Source organism: Callospermophilus lateralis, chromosome 1, assembly GCF_048772815.1.
Source record: "Callospermophilus lateralis isolate mCalLat2 chromosome 1, mCalLat2.hap1, whole genome shotgun sequence".
NCBI classification, from domain to species: domain Eukaryota; kingdom Metazoa; phylum Chordata; class Mammalia; order Rodentia; family Sciuridae; genus Callospermophilus; species Callospermophilus lateralis.
This window is the reverse complement of record NC_135305.1, coordinates 26362350-26372094: the sequence shown is the minus strand read 5'-3', so window position 1 is coordinate 26372094 and position 9745 is coordinate 26362350.

Below are 9745 nucleotides of genomic sequence, written 5' to 3'. Positions count from 1 at the left end.
GCCTAATCTACAAAATCCGTTTATTTTTCTTCACCTCTTACTTTTATGATTACATATTACACATGAAATTATATTATGTAATTAAAATATATTAAAATATTACCCCATAATCCAGAATGACTTTCAATAAAGCTTGTTCTATCTATATCAAATATTCAATTTAACTTCCTTTTTCACTTAATTTATTAAAGGTCTTAATCTCTACTTACATGGCATATATGTTTATTTAATGGCTGCATAATATGACATAAATGAGCTTTTATTTAAGCACAGCCCTAATGGAAAACATAGGCTATATCCATTTTTTACTAAAACAAATAACATTTCAGAAAATATTTGTACTAGTAATATTTTCCATATTTTCATTGTTCTCAGAAGACTTACCAAGAATTTGGATTACAAAATTAAAGAATGTATACTAGCATTTGCTATGTATTGCCAATTTAATTTTAAAGGTGACAATATCAATATTACCATTGGGTGAGGGTGTTGGTTTCATAGCAAAATTGTAGGTTTGGGGTTGTATTTCCATTTGTGTTTTCTTAAATAGAGCTGAGAAGGTACACAGAGCATATGCTCCTTTCATTTATCCTTGATCAACCCAAGCATTGATACAAAAAGCAGCAAGAGTGAGCAGGGCCAAGGTGTGCAGGGCTGACCATGGAGCATCAGTGGGGAAGACAAGGGAAATATCACTGCTTACCCATGTTCTGCAAAGCAGCCTGTGTGCCAGAACAGGGCTAGAGAATTGGTGCCATTGTTTAAGTACCAAAGCTTAAGTACCATCCAGGATGGTCCAGGAAGCCTGTGGAGTTAAGCCGTTCTAGAAAGAGTCACAGTCCTCCACTAAAAATAGAAAATGCCACATTTTTTTGTTGTTGTTGATATGTTCTAATTAGTTATGCATGACAGCAGAAAGCATTTTGATTCATTGTACACAGATGGACCACAACTTTTCATTTCTCTGGTTGTACATAATGTAGAGTTGCAACGTATATGCACTCATACATTCACCTAGGGTCTCACCGGTGTCCCACGTGGGCAGTAGGGATGGGATTCCCCACATGGAAAGAGTTGGATGAGACATGAAAGCTAGGAAAAATAGGACAGCAAAAGAACCACAGGACACCGAAAATATCTTCAAAAACAAGGGCGGGATGGGCAAGCCGATCATATGGATTGGGCTTCTAGACTCTGGCAAAATGGAGCCCATGCCTGCTTCATTTATATTGGGAAACATCAAAGACCTTCCATAGAATGTGCTTCACCAAAAAGGTTAAAATTGGGCTGTCCAGATCCCAATGCATTATGCCCATCTTCAGAGCTACTATGAGGGGTCTTCCTAGTACAGCAGAGATAAATGTCATGTGCATTGGGCAATCTATTGTCACAGGAGAGCCATGGATAGTTCACAATGCCAAACCTAATTCTCCCTGGCTACCATACTGAGAAGACCCTCAAGTAATTCACGGTGGCTTCTCACACTAGGGTAATGAAGTTCATCTCAGTCCACCATCTTTCCTGCACCCATGCTCCCTCCCCTTCCCTCCTTTCCCTTTTCCAAAAGTTCATCCATTATCCCCACACCCACCCCACCCCCCATGATGGATCAGCATCCATTTATCAGAGAGAACATTCAGTCTTTGGATTTTAGAATTGGCTTACTTTGCTATGGTATTCTCCATCTGCATCCATTTACCTGCAAATGACATAATTTTATTCTCTTTTAATGCTGAGTAATATTCCATTGTGTATATATGCCATAGTTTCTTTCCTCATTCATCTGTTGAAGGGCATCTAGGTTGGTTCCAAAGTTTAGCTATTGTGACTTGAGCTGCTATGAACATTGATGTGGCTGTGTCACTATAGTGTGCTTATTTTAAATCCTTTGGGTATAGACTGAGGAGTGGGATAGCTGGGTTAAATAGTGGTTCCATTCCAAGTTTTCTAAGAAATCTCCATATTGCTTTTCATAGCAGTTGCACCAATTTGCAGTGCCACCAACAATATGTGAGTGTATTCTCCACATCCTCGACAACATTTATTATTGCTTGTATTGAAAATTGCCATTCTCACTAAAGTGAGATGAAATCTTAAAGTAATTTTGAGTTGCATATTTATCATGTATTTGTTGACTGATTGTATATCTTCTTCTAAAAAATGTCTATTCAGTTCCTTAACTCACTTGTTGATTGGGTTATTTATTTTTTGGTGTTAAGTTTTTGAGTTCTTTATATATCCTGGAGATCAAGGCTCTATCTGATGTGTGTATAGTAAAAGATGTTCTCCCACCCTGTGGCCACTCTGTTCACTTTATTGTTTCCTTTGCTGAGAAGAAGCTTTTTGGTTTGAATCCATCTCATTTATTGATTTTTTTTTAAGAGAGAGTGAGAGAGAGAGAGAGGGAGAGAAAGAGAGAGAATTTTAGTATTTATTTTTTTTAGTTTTCTGCTGACACAACATCTTTGTTTGTATGTGGTGCTGAGGATCGAACCCGGGCCGCACGCATGCCAGGCGAGCGCGCTACCGCTTGAGCCATATCCCCAGCCCCTCGTTTATTGATTCTTGATTTTACTGCTTGTGCTTTAGGAGTCTTGTTAAGGAAGTCAGGACCTAATCCAACATGGTCTCTGCCAGGGTCGGGGGGCTGTCCTGGGCTTGCTCAGTCTCCACTGGTGTTCATGAGGCTGTCCTGGGCCTCACTGGTCTCTGCACAGATGGGCAGGCTGTCCTAGACCTGCCTGGTGTTTTACCTTTCGTAAAACACTCGTAATGAAGACAAGCGCTATTTTTTATAGCCTAGTAAGAATGCTCTACTTGAGGGGCTGGGTTTGTGGCTCAGTGGTAGAGCGCTTGCCTAGCACGTGTGAGGCATTGAGTTAGTTCTTCAACACCACATTGGAAAAAAAAAAAAACAACTACATAAACAAAATAAAGGTATTGTGTCCATCTACAACTAAAAATATTTTTTAATGGGTGTTAGTTATCATGCTTTCAAAATATGATTTAAAATACAACTGATGAAGAAAGAACTGGCAATTTGGAGTAAGCCAGAAGCAAATGGGAAAAGCCCTTATGCAAACCTACTTCAATTAGAAATTCATTCAAGAGCTCTTCATGCATTTATTGTTCAGGGATCACAAGAGTCCTGACAATGATGAATGTGTATAATGCATTTCACCTCTGGGAGCTCAAGAGATTCTGGAACTTCTCCCAAAATTGTGGAGAAAGGGCATTCAAGGTGCTGCACACAAAGGTCAGAATTTTCATTCTCTATCACTACCAGCATCTCCACCATCACCAGGCCAACACACACACACACACACACACACACACACACACACCAGAAGAGCCCACAAATATCCTTACACAATTCTACTCTAATCCTCTATAAAAAGGATTACAATCTAAAAATATCCTCCACTGTCTAAAGATTTGTTCAGTAGAACTTAGGGAAAGAGAGTAAGTTACTCTTACCTCAAGTTCAAGGCAAAAACACTGAACTCCCAAATAAGACCCAGGTGAGAGAAGGCTCAAGGGTAAAAGCATAGGACTGGAGAGAAGGGGAGAGTAGAAGAGTGGGACAGTGCATCCTGGCCTTCACCCAGGCAAGACTAAAAGCACCCAATGCTGCTCGCTGCGTGCTGCAAGGGAATCTTGGATGGCTTTCAATGATCTTTATCATGTAACAGTATGAGCAAACCCTGTGCTAACACAACAGCTATTATCCCATTTAATCTTCATAACAATTCTCTAACGTACTTTTTATTAACCCTACCTTTTCAGAAGAAGAAACTAAGCCTTGACAAAATAGTTCATGCAACTAGTAAGAGGCAGAGATAGACTTTGAATTCAGGCAGTCTCTAGAACCATCCCCTCTGAACACAACTATAGGATGGAGAACACAGTGCTATCCTCTAGAATTTCCTTGGAATCCACAAATTAGGCTAAAAAGACCAAATCATTGGCAATTCTATTCTGAAAGATTTTTTTAAAAAAACAGGAATCTCTTTAACATTTTATATATTCTTGAATCCCCTGTTCTCAATACTCCCGACTTGCTTGTGTTGATTTCAACACATACTCCAAGGTGGTTGTAATGCAAGATCAACCCTGTGGCAACTGTCAGTTTAGTCTTCCCACCTTGGCCACAAGTCTTCCTGAGCTCAGAGGGAGTTCTCCAGGGGAAGAGAAGCAAACCCCACCCCCACCCCTACCCCCACCAAAGGACTCAAGAGAACAGTGAAGGAGGGGACAGCTCCTCTAAGCCAAAAGGCAAACATTTCCTCCCTCTCCAGCTCACCTGAGTGTTTTGTGTACTGAACCTATTTGTACTTGAGATCCAGTGACTCATGCAGAAAATTGCATAACACTTTTCATTTAGAGCTTCAATACTTGCCAAGGAATCTTAGTTCTTTAAAAATATATGTATATTTTTTATATATAAGTTTTAGTCCTACTGCCTATAACCTAGAGCTGCCAGTCTCTCTGTTTTGTAAAAATGAAGGGCTGTTGGACTAGCACTCACAGTACATCAAAAACTAGTGAGACATAATCAATGAAAATCAGACTTTCCCCCATGATTTTTTAGAATCAAGAGGTTTTTAAGGAGCTCAATCAGAATATTAGTTCCATTTTTACTAATCCTTTCTTTCATGCTGATAATAGGGGTGAGAAAGAATGACAGACTTCCTGTTCTCATTTCATTACAGCAGAGTAGTAGTATCTGTGAACACTGGGAGCCAACACAGAGACTGCCCACAGAGTCTCTAACAGCCAGCCAGACTTCTCCTCTCATGATAGGTCACTGATGGACACCAGGAATAAATCTCTCCCATGTTTAGGCTCTGTGGGCAGTTATTAGGAATCTCTCTCTTGTATCTCACCAAAGTTTTCTTAGTTGTACTTTCACCTATTTTTCTGAATGCTAACACTTAAAACAGGAATAAGGGCCCATATTTTTGCTTTTTGTTTTTTTTCCAGCTCATCATTGAGCAATGTGCATCTCACACTTAAATATTGTGGCAACAATAAATGACCACTCAAGTTTTTAAACTTTTACTCTAAATTTCTGAATTTATCATAGACTGGTAATAAATGAGGTAGGATTAAAAAATAAATAGGCAGAAAGGAGACATAAAAAAAGGACAAGGAAACAAAATTTTAATTCATAACTTCTACATACTGTTCCAGGCCTATCACTTCCCAAGCCAGTTTTCTTCCCACGTCGTCATTCCCAAGTTCCTGGGAAATCTATAAATCTTAAAGTTTATGGTAAATTCACTCACATATGGTAATTATCTTCTGCACTATTAATTAGCTCACCAACAAATAGGTTTAGCAAAGAAAAATACAATATTTTTAAAAAACCTGTTATTGAGGGAGACTTTCCAGTGTTTCTGTTGATTAGACAATGAAGACCACGTCAGCCAGGATGCTGAAAATGACCAGACCACCAAAAATTGTCTTGAAATCAGTAGACTAATAACTTCCCTATATACCTTCCCATATCCACTTCTCAACAAGTTTCCTTTAAAAAAAAAATGGCAGGTGAGGTAGCCTGCTTTCTCTTTTGAGTGCATATCTGCATTCCTAAATAAACCTTGTTCTATTCCTTTGACTGGTACATGATGGAATTCTTTTCCATCTTCCTAAGTCAAGGACCTGTTGGTCCTGGGTGGAGTTCCCCTTTGTCTCTGAGAACTCCTCAGGCCCTTCCTCCAGAGACATACCTTTGCCTATGACACAAACACTTCATAAAGCAGCACTATCTGCAAAGCATACATTGACTATCAAAGATAGGCTCCAGAAACCCAGGTTGGCTTGTTTCTTCAGACACTGATTCTGAGGCAAGGATTCTGGGGCAAATGGTTTATCCTGTAAGTTAAATCATTAAATACCGGGAGAAGTAGACAGGACCGGGGAGGAGTAAAGTGTGAGTTTTTAAGCCAGTCGCCCACAGGGGTGACTTGGAGCTTAGCTCGGCTAGGAAACTCTAGAAGGTTGTGTCAAATATATCTGAGAACTATCACCATCAAGGTGAAAGAAAACTGTGGTTTTTATCCACTAAATCCCTGCTAATCATTGGATAAGAAAAGCTGCCAGGAACATTCCAGCACTTCTGACTTTTCTACATATTATGCCTATGCAGCCAGGACAAAAGTCCCACAGGCAAAGTGTTTCAGGTGTCCAGTCATCCAAGCTGCTTTCAGCTTGGGGAGGTGAATGCCAAGAGGAAATTGGTTGGCACTAATCTCATCTCTACCTTTGAACCGCATTGTAGTGGGAAATTGTGCAGATGGTATGATTGGCATTCACAGGGGAAACAAGGCTCTTCAACATATGAAAAGATTTTCTACTTCCTTCACTATGAGATGCATGAAGATTGAAACTGCATTGAAATGCTTCTTCATACCTCGAAGATGAGCAAAAATTCAAGTGTTTGAGCACACTGTGTGGGTAAGGAGTAGAAACATTTATTCTCATACATTCATCTTGGATATGCAAAGTAGAACCACCCTTGTGGAGAGCAATTGGGCAACATTTTTCAAAATTAAAAATGCATAGTAGGTTTTGACCCAGGAGTCTCACTTCTGAGAATTTATCCCACCGATATACCTGCAAGCATTCCAGATGAAAAACAGTCATTGCTATTCCCTTTTCTTTTGTTCATGAATGAGAACATTATAAAAGCAGAATATGAGCAACTATTCAAGCATTCATCTGTAGATCTGGTTAAGCAAAGTCTGCTGCTTTCACATAATGGAATTCTATGCAGTTGTTTAAAAAAAAAAAACAGGCACCTTCTTTTACATACATGGAAAGAAACACCCATGAATATTACTAAATAAAGAATAAATAAAAATAAAAACAACCTATATCATTTGGTTCCTTTTGCATATGTGTATTTGCTTTTAATTGCCCAAAGAAATACTGAAAGGATTCAAAAGATTCATACTTAAACAGGATGGGCTAAGAGAAGAACAGAAGCAGTGGAAGTCTTGTATACCTCTTTATGTGATTTTTATTTTGTAATTACATGATGGGTTTGCCTAATTGTTAAAATAACCTTAAAGATTAATTGATTGCATATCCCTGGTAAGTCATCTTTTATTCATGCTAAACCTTTCCAGTTCATTCAATCTGCCCTCTTGTATAATAATTTCCACATCTTCCATCATCCTGATCCCTCTTCTCCTACAAACATTTCAATGTTCCTTTCTAAATGTAGTTCCCTATACCAAAAGCAGCCAGGTTAGAGCACAGTATGATTGTTGTTGCTTCCTTTATGCTGGATCATGAGTCTCTATTTATATAGTGTCTGATGTTACACTAGTGTCTTTTTCTTTCTTCCTTTTTTAAATAGTCACGTGTTATCAGGATAACATCCGATGATATGCCTTAATTCTTTTCACATAAAATGTTAAATCTATTCTCTCTATTGTGCCCCACTAGCCCCAACTCTATCTCCTTCAACCCCCTACACAGATTACCATTAATATTTTTAAACATAAATGCAAAGCAAAAACAAATATGTACTCTATATTCTCTTTACAGTAATTCTATAAACCTAAAACTGTTCCAAAATAGAAGACTTATGTTTTTAAAAAGCTACCTGATTCTGATTAAAGTTTATGTCATCAAAATTAACCTGTTGTACAGCCTAGAAGATTGTTTTAAATATTAATTCAATTTTTCAAGATACGGCTGTCTACACATTTCCTAAATATGGCTTCCATGTCTTTTAGATTTTGATAACAAATAGAGAGACATTTTATCCATAACCTTCAATTTACTTCAATATTTCATAGACTAGATGAAGCCTAGAGATTGTCTAATCTTATAAACTCATTTCACAGATGTGGAAACTGAAGCCCAAGGGGGTGAAGTAATTTCTGGAAGGTCACACAGCTACATTGTAACAAAGCAGAATGAGGCCACAGATGACTTGATTTCCAGACAAGGAGATTTTCTGGTCCTTTTGGAAACAGATGATTCTGTTGAAAACAAATTGGTTGTAGATCAAAATCAAAAGGGTCACAAGGACAAACGGATTAGAAACAGGGACATCCAGTTACTGATTTTGTACGTCTCAGTCAGTGGTGAGTACTTTACTTCCAACAAAATGTCAAGACTAAAGGAACAGCTTATCCAATGGTAGATTTAGGTTGTGATTATTTGAATACAACATAATGATAAATGATACATTTACTTCCTTTCACATTCTGTGATCGATATTTGTTAGACATTTTAGGAATATTCAGCAATAAAAAGTTGTGCATTATTTCATCCCTGTTGGAATTATTTCCTCCTTCACATGAAAACTTTGTCAAAGTGCTTTAATAGAAAATTTACAATGAAGTAGCTCTTTATACAATGCTACAGAGAGCAAGCAAGCACTAGTAGCCATCATGAAAGGTGACCTACTCAGACATCTCTTCCAAAGCACCCACTGCAAAGCAGCCTAAGTGATTGACAACCTCCACTGTCACACTTGGGAATGCACCACAGCATTCACAATGAAGGATATGGAAAATAACATTCCCCAAGAAAAGGGGAATCACAGCCCCCAGGAAGGAGGGAAGTCAATGGGTCTCAGGACAGAAAAAGAAAACATTAGGCCCTGGTCCCTGGACTTTCATCCCTTCCCCGCAACAATGAATCCCAGTAGGTAGGAGGTAAGCATTAGGTTCTGGGCTCTAGTCTTTCCTCCTTTCCCAGTAACACTGAGTCCTGGAGGGGAAGGCAAACAAATGGGCTCTGGGCTCTGGATTTTTATCCCAGTAACAATGAGTTTCAAGCTTTTACAACTGTTTTCCTGGGTTAGATTTTTAACCTATACAACTAGTTTTCTAACTGCCCAAAAAGGCACATCCTCAGTCTCTAATGATTAAGTCACATTCAACATTCTGCTATGATTAACTCTCATTAAGACCTATAAAACACAGACCCCTCTTGTAACCAGCCACCCCTGACAATGTGCTATTCCACTGCTGCTTAATAAAGACAGCTTGCTGATTTGAGATCTGTTCCCATTTTTGGTCCTTTTTGATTACACACATGATCCACATTGTCCCTGGCTACCCCCAGTAGATGACACCTAGAACCAAGCCATCCTATTTCATACAAGTTTCATCTAATGACCAACATTTGCTCCCAATAGCCCAGGATAGAGAATTTCACACCTACACTCTGATCTGAGTCTCTTCCTCCACAGTTTTTCCTTCACTTTCATCTTTTGCAGGTATAAGATGAGCATTGGGTGTGGGGGTGCTGGGGTTGTGGCTCAGTGATAGGGCACTTGCCTGGCATGTGTGAGGCACTGGATTTGATTCTCTGCACCACATGTAAATAAATAAAAATAAGGATCCATTGACAACTAAAAAAATATTTAAAATAAATAAATAAAGATAGGCATTGCAATATGAAGACTCCCTCCTTCTTTACCATTTAAGATGTTACCTCTAATAAATTTCTTACCCTGGGGCTAGGGATGTAGCTCAGTTCAGTGGTAGAGCATGTGGTTTACATTAGCAAATGTTATCTTGCTATCTGCTTCTTGAAAGATCTATGCATGAATGGACTGGCAGAAAAGTTGAAAAATAAGTTATTTGTATTATTAATATGTCATAATAATCACAGCATTGTTATTATTGTTGTCATTTTTGTTATTATTACTGTATCTAAATATACCCCTTAACCATAGTTTCACTAATTATTGCTCATTAAGTCAGGCTTAAATACG